Source organism: Falco punctatus, assembly GCF_963210335.1.
Source record: "Falco punctatus genome assembly, chromosome: 2".
Taxonomy (NCBI): Eukaryota; Metazoa; Chordata; class Aves; order Falconiformes; family Falconidae; genus Falco; species Falco punctatus.
The window spans coordinates 80810219-80822635 of NC_137581.1; the positions used below are offsets into that span (position 1 = coordinate 80810219).

The 12417-nt window shown below is 43.6% G+C and overlaps 1 protein-coding gene across 6 annotated transcripts in view; it reads right to left on the minus strand.

Moving 5' to 3' along the window:
* The window catches only part of ICOSLG (inducible T cell costimulator ligand), a 58144-nt gene that overhangs the window by 20642 nt on the left and 25085 nt on the right, over positions 1 to 12417 (minus strand). For 4 of the 6 annotated variants that reach the window (XM_080376947.1, XM_080376946.1, XM_080376949.1 and 1 more), the window contains one exon: positions 9123 to 9184. The exons of the other annotated variants lie outside the window; for them this stretch is intronic. The gene's annotated coding sequence lies outside the window, so the exon portion shown is untranslated. The remainder of the gene's footprint in view (positions 1 to 9122; positions 9185 to 12417) is intronic. 6 annotated transcript variants of the gene reach the window in all.

Below are 12417 nucleotides of genomic sequence, written 5' to 3' on the forward strand. Positions count from 1 at the left end.
ATATACAACACAGTTGTGTTGAGATACTGAAGTTATTTTGCTCAGGTGTTGGAGAACTGTAGGCTATTGGCTTGATAGCTGACGTAGACTTACTGGCTGTCTGAAGCAAGTATCTTGAACAATCTATTTTTGTAAGTAGGAAAAAGAAGAGCGGGGACCATAAGCACTCCCTGTAGGCCCTGTACTCTGGAATGTTTCTCGGTCACCTTAAAGCTCTCAGATTTTGTTGTTTAATACTTGGTTCATATCCAGTTCAGCCAAATTATTTTACAATCTGAGCTGCCCATCTGAAATATCGTAAGACTGATTGAATCCTGTCTCATTCTTGTCCCATCAGCCAAAGTACTTTTTCTGTTAGTGCAATAGCATTGTTTTATTTTTTTAGCTCCATCTGTAATTTTGACCACACAGGGAAGTGCTGGAGGCTTTTCAAAGAAACAGACTTGGGGTTTGGAAGCAAAGAAAGTAACTCCTTTTTTACAAAGCACTGTGAAAAATCACTTGTGTTTGCTTCCTGTAGATAGGTTTCTATTCAGAACTGTAGCAAAAGGAAGAGGTGACATCCTTCCGCTTACCCTTTTCTGACAACAGTACCCTATTCTTCCTATGGCCATGTGTATGTACAACTAATTTGCACGTGTTGCCTGCTTTCTCCTTTAGGTATATGTGGGGATCTTACTGCAAGTTATTTCATTATTGTTAACTGTACATGTGTCTTGGGGGAGAGGTGTGTGTGTGTGTTTTCCTCTTTCTGTGGTGGTTCAGTGTCTTGACTTTCCTCTTGGAGACTGTAGGACTTCAACAGAGTTTCTTGTGAATGATTTTTAGGTGAGGGCTGTATTTGGCTGAAGTGCTGCTCTTCCAGAATTGGAAGATGGATCCTCAGCTCTGTTTGGGCTATGTTTTTCAAAAAAATCCAAATCCGCCTCCTCCCGTTCCTTCTCTTCCCCTGCCCCCAGTGGACTACTTTGCAGTAGAAGGGTCTCTTCCCTTGTAAGAAAGTGGAGGAGCAGTGTGAGATGGAAGCCACAATTTCTTTTGCTGTCACGTTTCATACTGCAATGTCTTTCTGTGACTTCATTTTTATATTACAAATCAGCACTGGAAGCCTTGCAAGCTCTCATCTTCAGGGCATAACTGATCTCTTCTCCCCCCACCCCCACCCCACCCCACCCTGCCCCTTCTTCTCCTTTGACATTCAGCTCCACAGGCTTATGCACTAACATATTTTGAACTGATAATGTGTTAGACTCCATGCACTTCTCAACAGTGACTCTTAACAGCTCTATTGCAGCTGAGGCAGTGAGAAAACAAGCTTAAGTGTTCGGACCCAAACTCTGTTGGATTCAATTTCTGTTCCAAAGCAATAGCTTCTGGTAATGGGGCAGTAATGTTGCCTCAGAGAAGTTTAGAGCTGTTAGAAGCAAAAGCCAGCAGAAACCACTGTCCTAAGCCTAGGAAAACCTGAAGAAACCACTTTTCAAGTGTTGGACTAGACCACATGATTCCTCTTCTCCCCTGTAGCACAGAGGTGACTGTTGTGCCGGAGATGGTGGTGTGATTGAGCCATGCAATATGGTGATGGAATAGAGGCAATGCAATAGGATGAAGAACTCCAGGAGCATGCAAGATGTAGTTAAGGATGACCTGGGCTAGTCTGTAGTGGCAACCCAGTGCTAGGGAAGGCCTGAGGTGGAGCTGTAGGAGGTGATTCTGAAAAACAGGTATATTTAACTTATGTACCCCTCGCCTCTGATCCTCAAAGTTAGCAAATGCTAACTGCTATTATGACTTGGGCAGCATTTGTGTCCCTGCTCTGGCTTTGCTCCTAATCGGCTCATGTAGGCAGTAAAGCTTTACTTTGTGCAGGACTACAGGAGTTGTGGATGCTGGGGAAGTACAAGTGCAGCGTGTAAGCGTGGTCACTATCTGAGATACCCATGCTATCCCTCAATAGTGTTTTCTGTTAATGATGGAGATGAAGAACCAGGCTAGATTTGTATGATCCAGCGGGGCACTTCTTATCTGGGTAAGAGCTGCTGAGTGCAACTCTCATGTGTGTCTTAAACACGAGGAAAGAAATAACTAGGACAGAGAGACTAGGAAGTCCAGCTGATGTTACTAAAACAGCAATACAGATGATATTACAAAGGATGCCTGAAGAGCAGAATGTTACTAGCAGTCAAGTGGGAAATGCTTTGCATAGGATGTTGAATTCCCTGGTAGAACGGCTGTGTCAAAGGAAGACAAACTGTTCTTCCATAACTGCTGGAAGAAAACTGTCCAAAAGTGCATGGAAAGGGCAAATGAATTCTGGCATGGATTCTCTGATGTCTCCTGCTGTTAACACTTTTGCTCTCTAACACAGATTCTCTGGACCCTTACAAGAGCTGTCTTTATAGGGCTGTCTTGGTTTTGTCTTCTCTTTTGCCTTGAGAACTGTGCTAACAGAATCTCCTCTGGCCTTGCCTTTTTTTTCTTTTTAATAGTCAAAGGGCTGCAAGGCATGTTGGAGAGAAGAGGGAGGAAGTAGGCAAGTGCTTTTCTTGATCACATAAGCCTTAATTTTCTCAAGAAATTAGTTTGTGAAATGTTAATTGCATCTTCACCTGACTGGTTGATACTCATCTTTCTGGATTGTGAGACAACAGAAAATCTAAGCCAGTCTTTGAACTTAACAACATAAAGATAGCAACCCACTGTGCGGACTGATTATAGCTCCCAAAAACTATGTGGGAGGTAAGTCCTAAAAGTTGCTGGTTTTCAGGTCATCTTTAAGTTGCTTTTTTAAGGTGATACAGTTCAGTGATAGTGGAGCTCTGGTAGCGAATTGCCTCATTTCCTCAAGGGGAGCTTACTTCAGTTGTAGCTGTCTAACCCTTTCACCCATTACTATGTTTAATACCAGAGGGCAGAAAGCTTGTCACTTGAAAGTAGAACATACCTGCAAGGAAGCTGTAGAATTGAGAATTAATATCTGTAAGCAACCAGATAGTGACAAGCTTATGAATGCTGTCCAGATGTCTGGTGTTGTAGTAGCACCTGATGGTCGCTTGATAGTGTGGGCAGTGGGGTCATCTTGAGGGTTGTGGTGGAGATCACTTTAGATATGGCCCTGGGCCCAAAGAAAGTACCTTAGTGATGAGTCACTGGATCAACTTTGTACAACTTTGCTGTAAAGGCAACTTTCTGGCCAGGTAGGCAGGTTAGGAGAGCAGTGCCCGGACAGCTGTTGTCATCTCTTTTGTGTAACCAAGAGTCCAACAAAATTAACCTTTCTTCGTGACAGAGATGCTGTACAGAACTCTTACATGTTTATGCTGTTTTAAGCCTGTTGATAGGTAAAGACTTGAAAAGAAAGAGGAGCAGCTTGTGCAAAACCACAAGCTTTCCTGCTGTGAAATGGAAGGTCAGTCAGACCTCTCTGCAGTCCTACGCTTTCAATATAGGAAACCCCCTGTGAAAGTTTAGGTAAACTTAGTTTTACAGTGTATTTTCAACTGGTACCAAACTGGAAGTTGAGGGTGAGAAATGCACATCCCAAATAAGGCTTGCAAATTCAGCAGGGCATTGCACTGGTCTGCAGCTTGGTCTCTAGGCTTCACCTTTCCCCATCGAGGACGTAAGCTTTGTGACTGGATTAGCCTCGGGAACGACAAGTACAGTCAAATGACTTTGCAAACAATGAACTGATCTAAAGCAAAATCATCTGAAATTTTGTAGGGACTTAGCCCTTTGTGACGGGGCTCTACACGGAGCCCTGGGTTCTGCACACAGCAGCCTCCTTCAGGCACAGGAGGCAGCCGCCTAGGGTACTGGTCTGCAAGGAGCAGCTGGAGTGCGAGGAAGCAGCAGTTGCCAAGGTGTAAGGATCGGCAGCTGCTGTTTGGGGACAAGGGTGGGAGAAGATGGGGACAGTTTCTCTGCCGTCTTACTTTACCCTTTCCCATCCCTTCATCCTCCCCTTTGCTCTGTAGTGGCGGGTGTGACCGAGCCCTTTCCTTTCCAAAACAGCAGCATTTAGCTTCAGTAGTGCTGTTGGGAAGTCTTGACAGTGCTTTAGCTGAGGCACCCCTCGTGTGACAACTCCCTGCTCCCACCACACACACTTATCTCCCTTGAATGCCTACCGGTTTCCTTCCATTGACTAACATGCTGTGAAATACCTTCTGATGGCATCTCATGTTAGGATTTTTTCCCTAGAATGATCCATGCCCAGTAGCTTCTTCTGCAAAGGCTGAACAGGCTGCAGCACCACTGTTTATGATCTAGTAGTTCTGGGAAGCTGGAGGAGCTGGTTCAGTCTCTACAGTGCCATAACAGATATAAGCTCTTCTGCACAGTAGCAGGTGCCAGCGGGCACATCTGTTTTGGCATCCTTCAAGCTCTTGGCTTGCGCACAAGTGATGAAGTTTTGTATCATGTGGATAATCGCTGTTCTTTGGAAATCCAGGAATATGTGGGTTGGAGCATTACAGTGATTAGGTCTGTGCCACTGATTTTGGAAATGCTATTAAGCATATGTGTTGTACAGCAGCAAACTGCTAGTTGGGCACATGAGGTACCTTGGAGTATAAAGGGCACAAAGATGTGCCATATTGTTCCAGCAACATAAAAAAAAAAAAGTTTCAAGATGTACATGAGTGCAAATCTCTGATAACATCACCTCAGAACTCTGCGTCCTTGAATATCTTCCCCAAGAATGTCAGAGAACCAATTTAATTTGGGAGGCCACCCATAACTGAGGAGATGTTATGACTATGTAATTGTAGGGCAATGCTTCTCTGTCAAATGTTCTCTCAAGTGTTTCTCTGTCCACATATCCTAGAGCTGTGACATAAATGTTGGGGATCCTAGTTGTGATAATTCTTAAATAATGTTCACTCTCAAGCTTTTCTGATAGTCTCTGCTTTAGTGTTCTGTTAAGGTGCATATTTACCCAAATCGGAGACAGAGGCAAGATCTCCTTAGCTTTATGTCATACCATGCTCATTCTGAGAACTCTAAACATCTGTGAATAACCTTGCTTTCTGTAAGTGAGAGCAAAACATGTGAAATACCAGCTGAAGGGAATGAAAGTGTTTCTGTACATGTGAGAGATCATTTTTTGTCTTTGGGTTTCTCTAACTAAAACGTCCCGTTACAGTTGTTTAAAAAAATTACTTTCCTTTATTCAGTTGTTGCAAGAGATCCATTTAAAATCATAAACCAAATACTTTAAAATAGTATTTATCTATATGCAGAGTATAGAGACAGCACCATAAATGGCTACTTTATTAGGCACCTTGTAGTATGCTGTGGATGTTTGGTTGGGGTTGAAGGGTTGTCCAGTCTTGCACATCTCAAAGTACTTATGAGTGTTTTTCTGATACAACTAAAACCTCCTAAAACACAGTATTCAATGCACATCTGTTACCACTAAACAAGTGTTTTTTTGCTTTGCCATCAGATTCTAGGGAAACAGAGCCTTCTAGAGAGATGTCTAACAAAGCTGTGGCCAGAAGGATTTTTGTCACTGTAATATGCCCCTTGCTTTTAGTCTTGGCAGGTGTAGCAGCCAAGCAAGTCTTCCTACTGCTGCTGGGAAGAGACGTGCTCCCTAGGCCACCCCTGTTTCCCAGAGCTGAGCTGCCTGAATCCACTGGAGGTGGCCAAAGCCTGAGTTCTGAGTGTTTGTGGTAACGTATTTGGGGCCCCAGAAATGACTAAGCTCGGAGTCAAAACTATACAGAAACTTTGACTTGGAAAGACAGGATTCCTTTTCTCATTTGTATTTGTTTACTAGTAAAAAGAGCTGATGTGTTCAATGAGAACTTAAGTTGATTGGGTTTTGGTGACGGGAATGTGGAGACTGCCTACTGCTTACCCAAACCTGCATCTTGCCATTTTGGTTGGGGAAGTGGGGAGAAGTGTTTAACAGGATTTGCTGCGCAGCCTACTGCATACCTAACAGGAAAAGGGATGTGATGTCCTCAGAAGAGTACCAAGCGCTAACCGATTAACTGTGGTATTGTACTTAGTTTAATGGTGGCTGCCAGACATCTCGAGGACTCGCTATAATGCAGGCAAACAAAATATTCTCTTTGAGTCTTTAGAGCACTATTATATGGCATTAAACATAATGGCTGGTCTTTTTGTAGACACAAATGTCTGCTGTTTGTGAGAGTATGTAATGGAACAAGCTCTCTTCTTTTTCTCCTCTTGCTGACACCTTTGTGGAGAGTTGACTAGTAATTATTAGGTGTGATTGGTACTGCACTTTAACTGGTAACTGTGAAAGTAGAAGCTTATGTGTTGAACAAAAGGGAGAAATCATTCACAGAAAGCACTCAAACTATGTAAACTTTAAATGGCCTAGTTCTGAAGCACTTCCTCTGAGCACTCATGGAAATTCTAAATGTTAACATGCTGATCTCATGCCTGCAGTTCAAAGCCCTTATGTTCCCATCCTACCACCAGATGGGATTTGAAGAGCCTCGTTAGTTATGTATCTTACAGTGCCTCAGATTGAGGACCTCAGAGCTGACCTTGGCACTTCTAGGATTGTTTATTTAGAAGACTGAAGTAAGAGTGCCGTCTGTTGGTCTTTCATAATCCTTCATTCCAGTTGTAAACAGTCATTCGGGAGATGAAGTTGAGGTGGCAGCTGGAGAAGGACAATGAACTCATTAGAGCAGTTCTGAAGTGGAACAGAGTGGTTTTTGGAACTGAAGAAACCCTATTTCTCAGCATTGTTTGGGGGAGGCAAAATACCTGAGGATTAGCTTTGCAGCTGTACGCACCCTAGGCTCTGGAGCTACCCAAGATTAAATATCTGGTTTAGGCCAGGGCAAGTAAGACACGAGGTGACTCTGGGCTGCACCTTGCTGGTAGAGCTGATGGTGGTCTTGGCCATGACTTGTGTTACTTCAGCTGTGCCCTGTTTCTTACAGCTGCTCCACTCCAAAATCTCCTGTATCACAGGCTGCAAATGCAAGAAGGGTTGGAGCAGACACAAGGACTGTTTCTGGGTAGAAACTTGTTTATGCCTCTCAGCATAGAAGAAAAGTAGGGAAAAGGGGAACCAAGACAATAAGAGGGAATTTTAATCAAGGCTATCCTAACTCGGATCCTTCTCTCCCTTCTTCTGAGGTGTGGAAGAGATCTGTAGTTGGGGTGAGGTAGGGACACACTGCCAACCATGTCACACCAGCAGGGTTGCTCTTAGATCAGCCCGTGCATGTCACTGCATCAGGATCAAGATGGCCAACTTCGGCTGTGAAAGCAGTATCCAGAAGATGCCTGCAAATTAATATAGGGGCTTCCTACCATGACCACCATAAAACTTGCAGCTGTAGTGAGGTACTCAAAGGGTGAAACTAATTTTGTGGAGAATAATCTTTCACAGAAGTTTCCCATGAGGAAATTCAAAGATCCCCCAGCTAGAGCTGTCACACAACCCTGATAGCTCTTCAATTAGGCATTTTGTTTGGGTTTGAGAAAATTAAGGCTTCCTCCAGACTGATGAACAGACACTCCATATTATCATCTCCTCTCACTTCTTGGGTCTTACAAATGCCTCTGGGCACCTTGCCCCCACCCCTCCACCCCCACCCCCCTTGGAAGTCCCAAACACGTATTTCTGGGGGTTGGAGTGGGGGGTAGAGGGGAGGAATGTGGTTATTAGGTGAATTCCTTCGTCATAGCTATTTTAAGAGATAGTTCTTCTCTGGATAGTAAAGTACATTTGGGTTAAGAAGGAATTGTCACCTTTCAGGAAGTAAGAATTCATGGTAACTGCAAGATAAGTGTGTTTTGGGTGCAGTTCAGTGTCATTTGCACTGTTTGTTTGTGGTAACGAAGAAAAAGACAATGCCACCTCCTCCAAAGATGGGTAGCTGGAACACACTGAGTCTGCAGATGTACACAGCAGTCAGTTTACATGCATGCAAGGATGCAGAAGGCAAAATGCAGCAACTCCCTGTGCACCCTGTAAATCTGCTCTTTCAAAAGAACAATCAAGTTTAAGCTGGGCTGCCTCAGCAAGGGAAACGTGGGGAGTTCTGGATTCTCTTCCCTTTCCTGATGTAGACATAAAATAATCCTCTTCACAGCAATGATGTCAAGGATCTACTTGGCTGTAGCTCGGAAAGCTCTCTAACTGTGGTGACAGCTGACCTTGCTCTGGCAAGGCTACTGAGAAAGGAGCTGAAAGCAAGTTTGTTTTTACAAAAAACCTTCTGGTTCAGAACTTAAGCACATGGCAATGTAGAATACAGGGGAACTTGGATGTTAGGAAATGACGAAGCCAGTGAAGAGATTATACTTCAAAGGTGCTTAGTTGAGAAATACATTTGGACCCTATAACTAACTTTATTCATAAACTGAGGAGCAAATACCAGTCTCCATATCCTTGCACCTTATCTTTCCAGCAACCTTGCAGGGAAATTGTAAGTGAAATAAAATAATACAGAGACCTGTGTAATAATATACACACAAGGAGGTGTGAGAGGAAAACACCTGTGTGCAAAACTAAGTTGTAGAAATAATTTTAAAAATTTAAAAACGCTGGTGTTATCTGGATGAATAATTTGCCTGTTTTCTCCATCCTCCCCACTCTTCATTAAAGTTGTACTCTTCAATTACACCAAGCAACAGGTAAATTTCATCAGCTCACTTCATTTATAGAAAGAAGTGAAATGGGAGTGAAACTTTAGTAAACTGCAGTAACTGAAACCAAAATACTTGAAACAAGTCCTTGCAAATGACAAAGTCCTGTGGTTTCATACGCTGCAGGTGCTCTTTCAGGATGCTACTGAGTGGTCTTATTGTTATGCTGCCTTAATGCCTGCTGTTCGGTAGGTGGGCTGGGTGCCTAGGTGTTAACTGATTCTGCTTTCCAGGAGTAGATAGCTATACGGATCCTGTAGTCATAGGTTTTGGTGTAAGCTCTTGATGCCCTTGTAGATCTGTGCAAATGGCAATTTGCTCCTCTTGGAGCCTTGCTTGCGCATTGTCCTCTCTGCTAACAGAGCAAGTCTTTTGCTGAAAGGGCACAGTTGAGCCACCTCCACTTACACTAAGAGTAAAGGGTCCAGAGGATGTGGTAAAGCAAATCATACATGAATATTTTGTATACATACATTTTCTGGAGTTTAAACACAAGGCTGATGACATGGGTTCAAGGTCTCCCTCCCAGACATGCCTGCAAGAAGACGGACACTCAGAGACTGGCTGAACTGCGGCAGTATCTGTTGCCGAAGCTGCCGCTGTGTTGTAACTAGAAAAGCCGTGATGGGCTGAGCTTTTCTGCTGTGTGTGAGGGAGTTTTTCTTCCCTGTGGTTGCTTTGAAAGCAAAACCAGAAAGTGGTAACCCACAGATGGAGGATTAAAAAAAGTACTTGGCTCTGGGATGTTAGGAATTCTTAACTGAAGTAAGAGTGCAGTCACATCCCTTGTACGAAGTTGCATGACTTAACATGGGCAAACTCAAAGCAAGTCTTCTGTGCCCGGAAATTGCCTAGCGTGGAGTTCTTGAGCTAGTTATGCATTTATTGTTCTTAAACTGTTGGTGCTGGGGGGCCGGGGCAGAGTTGTTCTGATCAATCTACATTCCTAGGGGCTGATAGGCACATGGAGACCTCTGCAGTTTAGGACTTGTATATATTCTAGTCCTTCTAGAATAGATTATATTTTCTCTAGTTTGTGTTTTTTTCTGTAACTTTCTTTACCACTCATCTCTGACTAAGCAGACATCTTGAAATACATAATGACTAAGTGGTACACACTTTCTTCCTTCAGTCTTACTGGGCACTTCCATGAAGGTACTGTCCTCGTGCCAGTGATTTATTTTATTCTATTTACAGATGACTTTATCAACTAGCATAGGGAAGGACTGGTAGAAAAGTCTGGTGGCTGGAATAGGAGTTTAGAAAAAAGAAAATACAGAGACAATAGAGGGAAAGGCAGCTGAGAGAAGAACTAAATCTGGAATTGGCTACAGCCATAAAATACAGATTCCTTTTAGTGGTGCTGAAGGTGGCTGTAGTTTTATTTGTTCAGTACTCTATGTGAGCAGGAAGGAAAACTTGGAGAAAAATACCCAAACAAACAAAACAAATCCCAACCTCCCACTTTCAAAACAAAGCTCTCCTTTCCACCCCCAGCAATAAACCCAGTTAAAATCCCAAGTCAGTGTAAGTTCTGGTATGCCTCTGCTATACGCCGCAGGTAGTAGGGCTGCCTCGGGCCAAGGCTGAGCAGGCACAGTACCCACGCAGCCCTATGCTGCGCTGACCTGAGCTCCTCTCCCAGGCCGGGAGCAGCAGAGCCCTGCAAAGCGTGATGAGGAGCTGCAATTAGTAACTCCCCATCAGCACAGGGCATTCACTCCTGTGCAACGCTACACGGAGACTGCAGCACTTCTCCAGACCCAGTTAACACAAGCACCGCTGCACCATGCCTTGCTGTGTGGTTAAGATGCACCTGAAGGTGCTCAAGTGCCGTCTTAAAGGCACATGGGCAGACATGAACTAAAATCAACGACTAGAAGTCCCTGAGGCTCAGATTCCAGGTAAATCTGCAGTGTGTGTACATTCCCCACGTGCCTCTGAAAATTGTCGGTGTTCAATGAGATGTTTCACTGAGTATATATTCGCATGCAGTCTGCGTGTGTATGTATTTAATGGACTATGACAGAAAAGTATCTTGTTCAGAGGATGGTTCATATTTTTTCCTCTCCTCCCCTCTTTTCTCTCATCTGTTGAAACAAGGCTCTGTCCATTGACACGTGCCTGCTCTATCCCCTTGCCTGGACTGAACTGCCACCTTCTGTGTCTGTTTAGGAATGTTCAGCTTCCACAGGGGGCAGTGGGCTCTACAGGGTCATTGTCCTGAGTGGGAGTGAAGGCTGTAACACAGTTCAGAAAAGGAACGTAGCTAGAGGAGTGAAAGAAAGAAACCAGCTCAACTTTTTCAAAGGAGTCTTAAATGCTGATCATAGAAGCATAGAATGGTTTGGGAGGGACCCTTAAATATCATCTAGTCCAATGGCCCTGCCTTCCACTAGCCAATACAGCTTCCACTAGACCAGGTTGCTCAAAGCCCCATCCAACCTGGCCTTGAAAAATTCCAGGGATGGGACATCCACAACTTCTCTGGGCAACCTGTTCCGGTGTCTTGCCACCCTCATCCTAATGAATATCTTTATGTCCAATCTAAATTTACTCTCTTTCAGTTTAAAATCATTGCCCCTTGTCCTGTTGCTACAGGCCCTAGTAAAAAGTCTCTGTCTGTCTTATAAGCCCCCTTGAAGTGTTGAAAGGCTGCAATAAGGTCTCTACAAGCCCTTCTCTCCTCCGTGTTAAACAATGACAACTCTCAGCCCTTCTGCAGAGGAAAGGTGTTCCAGCACTGACTGGTTGTGCAGACCTCCTCTGGATCTGCTCCAACAGGTCCATGTCTATCTTGTGCTAGCAGTGAGCTGTAGGTGTCATATACAATGATAAGGTGGGGAAGCCCCCCTAAAGGGTTCACTGCACTGGGGTGTGTGTGTGTGTGGCTGTTGGTTTTGGTTTTGGGTTTTTCTTTTGGTTGGTTGGTTGGTTTTTTAATAATATGTAGTTTTTTTCTGTAGAAGAGTAAAATGTCATCCATATTTGTCTCATGCCCCTTGTCGCCCCCGGAGTGGCTTCTCCAGAAGACAAAATGTCAAGAAGTGGTGACTGTTCCAACAAAAAATCAGTTTCTTGAATGTAGTACGTACACCTATACAACCTTATTTTAGGACTTACACTGTCTCCGGTTATGAATCGGAGCCTGTTTTGTAGTGTTCATCTTGGTAAACATTTCAGAGGCTGATCTCCATGACAAGAAGAGGTCTGGAAGATGAAAATTTCCTACCACCTCCTCCCCCTTTCTTGAAATAACTAATTAATTTCTCTAGAAGGAAAAATCTGTGCTGAACTCTGCCTTTAGATTGCTTTCACTTGTATTATCAAGCAAAACTCAAAACAATAGGAAGCTTTTTGATTTCATGAAAACTGAAATCTACAGCTGTGTGGATTCACTGCTCACTTAGGATTCAGTTTTAGTCAACTGGTGAAATGCTTCTGTTGATGTAGCCTTCAGAAAAGTAAAATTGTCTGGCTCTTGAGGGATCTGAGTTGCAAGTTCATACAGGGGTCTGAGAAATTTGGCTTCATGACATCAGTTGCTTTGTACTTTCTCAAGGTGTTTCTCTTCTACACCTCTCTCCCTATATTATCTTGGTGGGTACAGTTCCTTCTGAAGAAGGGGCAAGCTATCAAAAATAAAAATAGATTTTTTTTTTAAATGGAGAAGTTGGTTTAAATGCCCTGCTGTAGGGACTGCTATGTATGTCTGTGGTCTGTTTAGTTTTTAATTTTTTTCATCTAACATAAACCTTCCATCAAAAC